Genomic DNA, 12,450 nt, shown 5'->3' on the forward strand with positions numbered 1-12,450 from the left:
TGGCTGGATACATAAGTCTGGAGCTCGGAAGAAAGAACTGGGTTACAAAGTAGGATTAATCTGGTTTCCATTCTACCATTCTGGCTGCTGCTTTTCTGAATTTATTTTATTTTACACATAGCTATACATCATATTTCCCATGCCTCCATCCTTAGACATGTTCTCTTTTACTCCACACACTCTCTCAATGATTTCACGTATGCACTCAGTTTTAACTACCAACTATATCTTTTGATTCTCCACAGAAACACTGTATTTGGGAGGTGATCCTGGGAAACATCAATAGAGCAATAGAAAAGTAATATGGAGAAAGAAAAGTAGCCAATAAAGGGTGAGGGAGATTATATATTTATACACCAATGCCCATCAGTCATTGGTCGAAAGCTGCTGGTTTGGCTTTTCTAGCTTGCTAGGAACATGGATACATGAGTAGAGCAGGCTCTGGATACTAGGAGAAATCTTTAGGTATAAAAATACAATTGGAAGTCTGTACTACAATGTTAAGGCCCAAAGACACATGGGCAGGACACCTACAGAATCTGCTGCAATATATGTGCAATGATTCCCAAATCTATAACTTCAGAATGAGGACAATATTGAAAAGTTGAATTCCATTGTGAAGCCATCAATTGTCATTTAAGGTCAGATGCTGATCAAAGGGACACAGAGAAGAGAAAAGCCGAGATATGATACCAAACAAATATAGGAGAAGCAGAGAAAGTGAAAAAAATATTAAGCATTTATTTAGAGTGCAGTAGATGGCTAGAGTCTTGCTGCTCAAAGTGGGTTCTGAGGACCAGTAGCATCAGTATCTCTTGAGAAAATGTTACAAATGAAGGCCAACTGGGTTACAATACACAGTATCAAGATCTCCAGTTATTATATATGCACATTAAAATTTAAGAAACACTTGTCTCTCTTCTTTAGAGCTTGGAACACCATAATGAAAGCTTTTTTAATGCACTCCTAGCTTATTTTGGGGTGGGCATCCATATTCACTGCCTTCTTTCTTCAATCCTTTTAAATAGTCACTAGTGCTACTAAACTATCTAAATCAGAGATCTAGAGTCCTCTCTATTATCCCCTATTGACTATCTTTATGACCTTCTGCTAATGCCATAGGTCAAATCTGTATCCTTTCCAAAAGATTACTGCAATACTTTTTTCATTGGTCTTATTGATTTCTGGGTCTTCCTGCTTCAATTTATCCTCCAAAATAACACAAAACAATTTTTAAAATACAAATTACCATACAGTTTCTTCACTGAAATAATACAGTGGTTGCCCATCAACTTCAGAACAAAATTCTAATTACTTAGTCTATCACCTTGAGATTGTCCATGATCTGGTACCCACTTACCTCTTTGCAAATATACTGGCCTAATATAGTTACTGTAATTTGAGCATTAAATTTAGTGAACTTCCTGTCAAGCAAGGAGTGAAGGACATGAGGGTTACACAATCTTTATCTTTAAAAGTTTGATACTTATAAAATTTCCTTTTCTGCTCTGGATATAACAGCAGGTGCTCCATACAAGACCTTTCCTTCCGAGTATGATGCTCATGGGTTATCTCCAGGTTCTAGCCCATAAATTACTTTAGGCATTTATTCACATTTATTAAACTCTGTTGAATAGCCAGTGTGTTATATTCAAGACATCCTCTGAATTTCCAGATATCCTTTACCTGGGACACAAACATCAGTTGCCCTTTTTCTTGAACACTGAGGTCATAAATCTGTCCTGTCACCTACCACACCTAACCCCACCTAGGGGAATTTCATCCTAGGCAAGAGTTATGAGAATCCTTCCCACACATGAAGGCAAATTAGGCAAGCATCATTTTATGATAGATTTTTTTAAAGGGATGAATATACTACTGGTATCCAGTTTGAATGGCTTTACTAACAAGGCCATAATATAAACGGAACCAAGAAAAATTATGAACAATATCTTTAAGCATATTTTCCAAGAGCAAAGATATGTTCATATTTTAATTTTATGAACAATAGATAAATGTTAATGATGTGATACATTTGCAACTTCAAACAAAATCACCTGGACTTGGAATCAGAAGGCTTGGTTTGCACTCCAGACTGCAATTTGTTGCCAGCAGGAACCAAAGCAAGTCAGTCTATTAACGTCAGTTTCCTAACATATAAAGGTGGATAATAACACTTAGTCTCAATGTTGATATGAGAATTGAATTAGCCCTCAGATATGAAAGCATCTAGAACAATGCCCAACAAACAATAAGCACAAAATAAATATTAGTGTCCCCTTCGTAATCTTCAAACATCAAAAGTCCATCAGCTAGCATAATTTTCAGGGATAAAAGCTAATTCCCATGATAAACTCACAATTTAGTAAAACAAAGACAAAAAGCACAAGATTCTACAATTTGTAGAACTAGTAATATGGCTAATGTAAAATTGGCCTTGCAATTTTGTTTGTTTTTTGTTATTGCAATGGCAATAACACCTAGCAATGCTCATCAAAAATGAAACATTTCTATATACAGCAAGAAAACATCTGAAGAGAAATAAAGAAAACAATCTCATTCACAATAGCATTAAAAAATTAGGAATAAATTTAACTAAGGATGTGAAAAATTTGTACAATAAAAACTATAAGGTTTTGATGAAAGAAATTGAAGAAGACATAAACAAATGGAAAGATATCAAGTGTTCATGGATTGGAAGAATTAGTATTGTTAAATTGTCCATAACACCCAAATCCATCTGTAAATTCAATTCAATCAGTATCAAAATTCCAATGACATTTTTCACAAAAATAGAAAAAAGAATCCTAACATTCGTATGGAACCACAAAAAGATCCCAAATAGCCAAAGCAATCTTGAAAAAGAAGAAAGCTGGAGACATCACACTTCCTAATTTCAAACCTTAGTAATCAAAACAGCATGATACTGGCATAAAAATAGACACATAGACCAATGGAACAGAATTAAAAACCTATAAATAGACTCTTGCATATACAGTCAACTAATATTTGAAAAGGGAGCAAAGAATAACAATGGGGAAATGAAAGTCTCTTCAATAAATGGTGGTGGAAAAACTGGATAACCACATGCAGAAGAATGAAATTGGGCCCCTATCTTACAGAAATCACAAGAAGTAATTCAAGATGGATTAAAGACTTAAACATAAGATCTTGAACCACAAAATTCCAAGAAGAAAACATATGGTAAAAGCTCCCTGACATCAATCTTGGCAATGATTTTTTGGGATACGACAGCAAAAGCACAAGCAACAAAAGCAAAAATCAACAAGTAGAACCACATCAAACTGAAAAGATTCTGCACAGCAAAAGAAACCATCAACAAAATGAAAAATCAACTTATGGAATGGGAGAAAATATTTTCAAATCATATATTTGATAAGGAATTAATATCAAAAATATATAAGGAATTCATACAGATCAATAGAAAAAAAACTCCAACTTAAAAATGGGCAGAGGAGCTGAATAGACATTTTTTCAAAGATGACATAAAAATGATAAACAGGTACATGAAAAGATGCTCAACATCATTAATCAGGAAAATGCAAACCAAAACCATAAGGAAATATTACCTCACACCTGTTAGAATGGCTATCATCAAAAAAGACAAGAGATAACAACTGTTGGCTAAGGATGTGGAGAAAATGGAAATTTTGTGCACTGTTAGTGGGAATGTAAATTGGTACAACCTGTATGTAAAAACAATATACAGATTCCTCAAGAAATTAAAAACAGAACTACCATATGATCCAGCAATTCCACTTCTTGGTATATATTTAAAGGAAATGAAGACAGGATTTCAGGGATATATCTGCACTCTCACATTCATTGCAGCATTATTCACAATAGCCAAGACTGGAAACAACCTAAGTTTCCATCAACAGATGAATGGATAAAGAAAATGTGGTATCTATTTACAGTGGGATATTATTTAGCCATGAGAAAGTAGGAAATCCTGCCATTTGCAATAACATGGATGGACTTTGAGACTATTATGTTAAGTGTAATAAGTCAGACAGGGAAAGACAAATACTATATAATATCACTTATATGTGGAATATAAAATAGTCGGTCTCATAGAAACAGAGAGTAGAATGGTGGTTACCATGGTTAAGGGAAATGTTGATCAAAGGGTACAAACTTTCAATTATAAGACTAATAAGTTTCTAGGGATCTAATGTAAAGCAAGGCGATTATAGTTAACAATATTATATATTTGAAGGTTACTAAGAGAGTAGGGTTTTTTTCTTGCTTTGGGACCCAGGGCAAGTTTCTTCTTTTCAAATTTATTTTATTGTGGTTGCATTGGTTTATAACTGCAGCTCTCTTTCAGAACAGGGAAGCAAATATTTAATTATAACTTAAAAGATAAAGGGAAGTATCAAAATTAAGTATAAACACTAACTTAGTTACAAACTTACAACACAAAAAAGAATAATTTGTAACAACAATAACTCAGAAGTGGAAGGGGAAAAGGATGGAATTTCTTTAGGCTAATGGAGATGAGACACTATCAGAAAATGGAATATCTCATCTACAAGATCTTTTACACAAACCTCAAGGTAACCGCTAAACAAAAAATCAAAGCAGAACCACGATTCATAAAAAAAAAAAGAAAACTGAGGAAACCTCTAAAGGAAACCTCCAAGATGAAATGGCAGTCAGAAATACAAAGGAAGAGGAAAACTGGAAACATAGAACATCTGGAAAATAAGAGATGAAATGGCAGTGTTAAGCTCTCATATATCAATAATCACTCTAAATGTAAATGGATTGAATTCTCTAATCACAAGATACAGAGTGGCTAGAAGGATTAAAAAACAAGACCCAACAATATGCTGCCTCCAGGAAACACATCTCAGTTCTAAAGACAAACACAGGCTTAGAGTGAAGGAATGGAAGATACTCCAAGCATATGGCAAACAAAAGAATGCAGGTGTTCCTATACTTATATCAGATAAAGCCAACTTCAAGATAAAAAAGACAATGAGAGGCAAAGAGGGGCAGTCTATCATGAGAAAAGGGACTTTCCGCCAAGAGGACCTAACAGTTATGAATATATATGCAACTAACACAGGAGCACCAAATTATATAAAAAAACTATGAACAGACCTAAAGGGAGAAATTAATAGCAATACAATAATAGTAGGGGACCTCACTGCCCCACTTACATCAATGGAAAGATCATCCAGACAGAAAGTCAAGAAGGAAATCGTGGATTTAAATGACACACTTGATCAGATGGACTTAATAGATATATAGAGAGTATTCCATCCAAAAACAGAATACACATTCTTCTCAAGTGCACTTGGAACATTCTCAAAGGTAGACCATATGTTGGGAAACAAAGCAGACCTCAATAAATTGAAGATTGAAAAGATATCAAGCATCTTTTCTGACCACAATGCTATGAAACCAGAAATCAACTACAAGAAAAAAGGTGGGAAAGTCAAAAATATGTGGAGACTAAACAACATGCTACTGAACAACCATTGGATCAATGAAGAAATCAAAAGAGAAATCAAAAAATACCTGGAGACAAATGAAAATGAAAATACAGCATACCAACTCTTATGGGATGCAACAAAAGCAGTTCTAAGAGGGAAATTCATAGCAATGCAGGCCCCACCATCACAAACAAGAAAAATCTCAAATAAGTAATCTTAAACTACTCCTAAAAGAACTAGAAAAAGAAGAACAGAGCCCAAAGTCAGCAGAAGGAGGGAAATAATAAAAATTGGAGCAGAAATAAATGAAATAGATTCTTAAAAACAGTAGAAAGGATCAGTGAAACTAAGAGCTGGTTCTTTGACCATTTTTTCATATAAGCATTGCTTACAACCTGGTGCAAGCAACCAACTCTTCTCACTGGGATAATTACAAAAACTTGAAATTAGTCTCCCTGTTTCCACTCTTGATCCCCTATTGTCCATTCCACCCAGCAGCCAGAGTATGCTTAAAGCTCAAATTGTATCTTTCACTTGCTTAAAATTCTCCAGTCGCTTCCTTTTGTAGTTATAAGAGCACTAAGCACCTGCACTCTACCTCTTTGACCCCAAAGTCTACCTGTTTTTACACCTACCAACCACATTTCAGCCAAACTAACCTTCTTCGCCCTTTAACATGACCTGCCTGTTCTATCTCAGAATCCTTTCACTTACTGATCTCATTCCATTAATGCTGTTCCACAAGATTTTCATAAGATTGCATTTTCCTCTTATAAATCTCATCTCAATGCCACCTTCTCCAAAAGGTCTTTTCCAATTATAAAATAGCAACCCCAGCCCACAGTCACTCTCTATTGCATTACTCAATTATATTTTCTTCATAACCTTATTACTTAGTAATATGTAAAACTGTGTTTATTGTTTATTTACTTGTTGACTGTCTCCCTCTGCTAGAATGTAAGTTTCTTTTAAGGTGAGATGTGCATGAATGCAAAGATTTTGTGTGTTTTAATCAGTGAAAGTCTCTGATGGCCTTTTGCATTTATTATTTGAAATGACCTTTAAAGTCCTTTGGTCAATATTAAAAAATTGTTGGAATTTTTATTGGAATTGCATTAACTTTATAGGCAACAATATAGTAGGAAATTAATAAATCTTTTGAATAAGTGAATGAGAGAATTTATGAAGAATACAGGATTAACAATTATCATTTTTAGTCAACATTGTCTCAGAAGTTCTAGAAAATACCACACGATAAGTAAAAGCACCAAGAGATTTAAATATTGCAAAGAGACAAAACAGTAATTAATTGGAAATGATATGCTTTATATTCCTAGATAGTCCAAAAAGAGTCATGTGAAAACAATTAAAACAAATAATTGGTTCAGTAGGATAAGTTATAAATTATTTTTAAAAAATCTCTCCCTTATACCAGAAATAAGCAGTTAGAAAATACTATAAAAATAACATTAAATTCTACCTAGCAATAAAATACATAAAATACAAAGAGACAACAGAAATGTAAAATGTATATGAAAGGAATGATAATACTTAGGAATACAAATGAATACTGAATAAATAGAAATTTAATAAATTAATAAATAAACACAAAGTTATACCATGTTCCTCTACAGGAATATTCACAGTTTCAAAATTACAATTTTCCTCAAATTAACCTCTAAAGTTAATGCAATTATAATAAAAACCCCAACAAATTATTTTTGTATTGATTAAATGACTTTAAAGATCAGTTCAAACAATAAATGCACACTACAAGTCAAGAATCTCTTGATGCTGAAGAATAAGGATGGATCTGTCCTATCAATCATTATAACATAAAACCACATTAATTAAAAATCTAGCCATTGCTGGATTATACACCTGGATCGAGGAAAGAGAAAGCTCAGAAATACCAAAATATGTAATATTTTATATATGATAAAGATGGCATTTGATATTTTGAGGGAAGAATAAATTATATAATAAATGATATTTCTTACACAGATTAAATTTTAAATATAAAAATATAAATGACATATCAAATAAGATAAATTTTTAATTATATATTTTAATTATACATTATATATTAATGTTTTTAAAAATACATAAAACAGGGCTGGCCCCGTGGCCGAGTGGTTAAGTTCGCGCGCTCCGCTGCAGGCGGCCCAGTGTTTCGTCGGTTCGAATCCTGGGCGCGGACATGGCACTGCTCGTCGGACCACGCTGAGGCAGCGTCCCACATGCCACAACTAGAGGAACCCACAACAAAGAATACACAACTATGTACCGGGGGGGTTTTGGGAAGAAAAAGGAAAAAAATAAAAAAATCTTTAAAAAAAAAAAAATACATAAAACATAACTTTTCTGACTCCAATTATATCTGTTAGAAGTTTCCATCATGTCCTACATGCCTTTTACACTTTTATCTTCACATTCCATTTTTTTCTTCTCTGTGCATGAGCCTGCTTCTCTTCTCCTGAGCCATCCAACAGTTCAATAATATCCCTTTTTATTTTTATTTTTAATACTTCTATTGTTTATTTGTAATAATTTAGGGCAATAAGAGTCTAGCAAAAAGAAGAACAAGGAGGAGTTGAGAGAGGAGACAAGAGATTCTTAGAGGATCAAACTCTCAGTAACCTAGACAGAGAACAAGAGATTGTTCAATGATACCAAGAGGTCCAATACATTTCACTGTCTTTGGTGATAGGTCATATTTCACCATCTAAATAAAATAGATATCATCAGAGACTTTATCAAAGGCTCTGCTAAAATTCAGATGTAAAACATTTACAGCATTACATTGATCTGATAGTCTAGTTTTTACGTGAATGTTTTGTTCATTTTGAGGAGTTTATGTTTACAAATACTTATCAAATATGGGATTTTACACTAGTCTCTAAGCAATAAGGAAGATTTCTAGAAAGAAAAGAATATCAGCAATTGGTTTTCCTTCAAGCCAGGACTAATGAAAACTGTGCCACTTTTATTCTCTGCTCATTTAAGAAACAAAGGGGGATATTTAAAAGTTCACTAATTAAAGGGAAAACAGATTATATTCCCCTCTTTAAATCCATAGAACTCAAGTTTTCACGTTACTAGCACTTAGATTTTGTGCAGATAAAAGAGTGAGAAATTGGCAGCAGCAGACTCAAAAGAAGAAAATATGGATCTTGTATAAAGCCAGGGACACATGTCAATGTTTTTGAACACATGAGAAAATCCCCAAAGACAGACCAGGTGGGAGTAAATTATTTTTGAGACATAGACTTCAATATAAGTTGCAAGGAGGTTACCATTTACTGCCAAGGGTCAGATCAAAGTAGTATGGAATGTTTCCACATGTGTTTTAATGATTCAGTAGTCAAGGTAAAGCTGAGTGCTGTTCCCAAAAATTGCTCCTGGGGATGTTACATATTTAATTTAGTCCAGCTGAAAAAGGTTATAGGCTGTAGTCCTCGATTCAAACGACTATGCTCACTCTGAAAATGCTGTTTTTGCTCAATGTTAGGAACAGTTTTGATTGCAAAATTTCAAGTTAAAACACTTTCCTCTCTGAAAACAAACTATCAATTTCTTCAAATCTGAAGAAGCTGATTGGGAGAAGAGTGGGCTGCTGCTGGTTCTTGGGATAATGCCAACTAATCAGTGAGGCTTACTGAGAGCTGAGCCTGAAGAGCCCCACACTGCTCAGTGAGGGGGAGTCTTGACACCAGCCCAATGATTTCTGAAGTAGTATGTATATATGTATTCTTGTAAGAGCTGCAGCCCTATTTTTTGGCTGAAAGACCACCACAAAAACAGTGACCAATAGCTATTATGTAGGTAAATGTGCATTTAGTTATATGTACGTTAGATGGGAACTTTAATCTGTGTAAATGACAACCCAGAACACCCTTAAATTATGTTAATAAATATAATGCCATGTATGGAATAGACTGCTATGGTTAAGGTTGAAAAGCCAATTGCTTGCTAAAGGCCATATGTTTATTGCAGTTCAAATTTATGTTTCCTACCTACATGAAACTGTTCTGAAACAGCTATAGCAGAGATGAAATTTCCTTTAAGTGGAATGTTTTCTAAGTCAAAAGGCTTAAAGTTTTAAAAGAAAATGAGTCAGCAGTTAGATTTTTAAAAATATATTGAATTTGTTGGATGCCTCTTTCAAAGTATAGTGTATTTTAATAAGGGGAAATGTCTACTTTGTGTGGAATTTTATAAAAAGTACATTACCCTAAAGGCAGCCTGTTGCAAACAAGAAGCACAGTGACCTCTAGTTCTTATTCTATACAATTACCTAAAATTTGTCTGATTTTTTTACCTTCAACTACTTTCTAATTTGTCTAGTTTATTTCTATTAAAAGTTTCAAATTTGCATTGAAAGATAGACACTATGAGATGAGAGATAATCTACAGAAGTTACAAATACTGGAATGTATGAAACTTTCAAGCTATCATAAGTCAATGACCTAAATTGAGTTAAATAAATCGTATTTATAGGCACTAGTGCTTGAAAAAGCTAGATAATTCTGGACCCCTTCCCTGAAATGCAAGACTTAAGTACTTCAAAAGCATCATTCTTTACTTATGAGAATGAATGGTTTGATTTAGTAAAAAAAATAAGAAATGGACCCAGGATCCTAATAAAGAATTACTAATTGGTCACTAGGTCTTAGTTTATAATTGTTCTTTAGTAGGGAATAAATATGCATACTGTGAAAGTGATTGCTCACTTGTGCTCATTTTTACATTCACAATATCAGGAAAGAGTAGAGAATGCACACATTGTTCTTTTATCTAAGAACCCACCAACATCCAATATAAAATCCTTGGTTCACAGAGGAGCAAACTTTAGCCCATTAAGGCAGTCATTTTCTATTTTTTTAATGGAAAAATAAAACGTGTTGGCCTAATCTGGAAAGCAGAGTAAAGTCTACATTGATTTACTGAAAATTCTGAGTGGAACCACGCCCCCAAAAAATTATTTCCCATTGAGGATCAAAGTAAACTGCTGCCATTAGGACTGGTGCATAATTTAGAGCTCTCGCCTCACTTATCCCAGAGATATACAATCAAATCTCGCTGGTGGCATAATTTAGAGCTCTCACCTCACTTATCTCAGAGATCTATGAGCAAATCTGATGAAGACATAGGAAGTACTAAAATGACTACATCAACAAGCCATTCTGAATCAGACATTGCAAACACACAAAGTATTGACGTCATTACATCACTGAACCACTAAATAACTGATTCCCAGGCAATGAGGATACTCCCTTTCCCTATACCCCTAACGAAACACACAGAAGCAATTTTACATATTCCTTCTGGTTTCCAGAGCCTTGTCACTTCCATACACACTAATGAAACACAGGTATCTATGTCCATGGTGGTTACGTAGTAATATTCTTACTACAACGTTGTTTGGTTAATCCCAACCAATTCAGGACAGCTTTCCTGATATGATTCAGAATCACAACTGTAGCCATAACAAAGCCTGCTTACTGACCTAATACATACTTATCTGAGAGATAAACAGAAAGGAGGATATAAATGTGATAAATCAACATATTGGCAGCAATCCAGGCATTATTTAATCTTTGACACCACAGTCTCAAGCTACATGATTTTAGCATGTTTGCTCTCCTAGAGACATAACTACCTTACAAATAATGAAGACTGTGATATTCCTGTGTGTTTTATCTCAGTGTTATTTGCAATGAAGTCGAATTCTAAAATTTTTTTTAAAAACTTAAAAAGTACATAAATTTTACAAATAAATGTCATTTTAATTGGATATAAGCTTTTTTTATGTGTAGTCCTAAACTTGGTAAAACTGCAACACAATGTTTCATGCTCCATGTTCTGGTTTTAGGTGACTTAAAATTGTGTTTATAAATAGTATAAAGATATCAGCTCACAAAAACAAACGTTAAGAAAACATAGCCAAAAAGAAAAGAAGTGCTTAGATTGAACATAGTTCCATATTTTTGATCATTAAAATGTAGTAAAGCTAATTTAATTCTAACATAATATGGAATGTTGGACTAGAGAAACATCATTTAAAAATAACACATATACAATATTTAATAAGAATAAATATTTAAAAACAAGACACAACAATACGGTGCGTCAAGAAGACCCAATTCAGCTCTAAAGACAAATACAAGCTCAAAGTGAAGGAGTGGAAGATGATACCCCAAGCAAAGCAGGTATAGCCATACTTAGAAAAAACAGACCTCAAGCCAAAAGAGATAACAAGAGACAAAGATGGACATTTTATAATAATAAAGGAGACAATCCACCAAGAATACACAACATTTATTAATACATAGGCACTTAACATAGGACCACCAAAGTATATAAAGCAATTATTAACAGACCAAAAGGGAGAAATTGACAGCAACACAATAATAGTAGGGGAATCTAATATCCCACCTATATCAACGGATAGAACATCGAGAAAGAAAGTCAATAAGAAAATATCAACCTTAAATGAAACAACAGAGCAGATGAACTTAATAGATATATAGAACATTCCATCCAAAAGCAGCAGAATGCACATTCTTCTCAAGTGCACATGGAACATTCTCAAAGATAGACCAGATACAGGGAAATAAAACAAGTCTCAACAAATTTAAGAAGACTGAAATCATATCAAGCATCTTTTCTGACCATAATTGTATGAAAGTAGAAATCAACTACAAGAAGAAAGCTGAAAAAAGTCACAAATATGTGGAGACTAAACAACATGCTACTTAACAAGTATTGCACCAATGAAGAAATCAAAGGAGAAATCAAAAAATACCTGGAGACAAATGAAAATGAAAACACAACATACCAAAATCTGTAAGATGGAGCAAAAGTGGTACTAAGAGGGCGTTTGTAACAATACAGGCCCACCTCAGGAAATAAGAAAAATCTCAAACAATCAATCAAATAGTATACCTAAAGAAACTAGAAAAAGAACAAATGAAGACCAAAA

Source organism: Equus przewalskii, chromosome X (assembly GCF_037783145.1).
Source record: "Equus przewalskii isolate Varuska chromosome X, EquPr2, whole genome shotgun sequence".
NCBI lineage: Eukaryota > Metazoa > Chordata > Mammalia > Perissodactyla > Equidae > Equus > Equus przewalskii.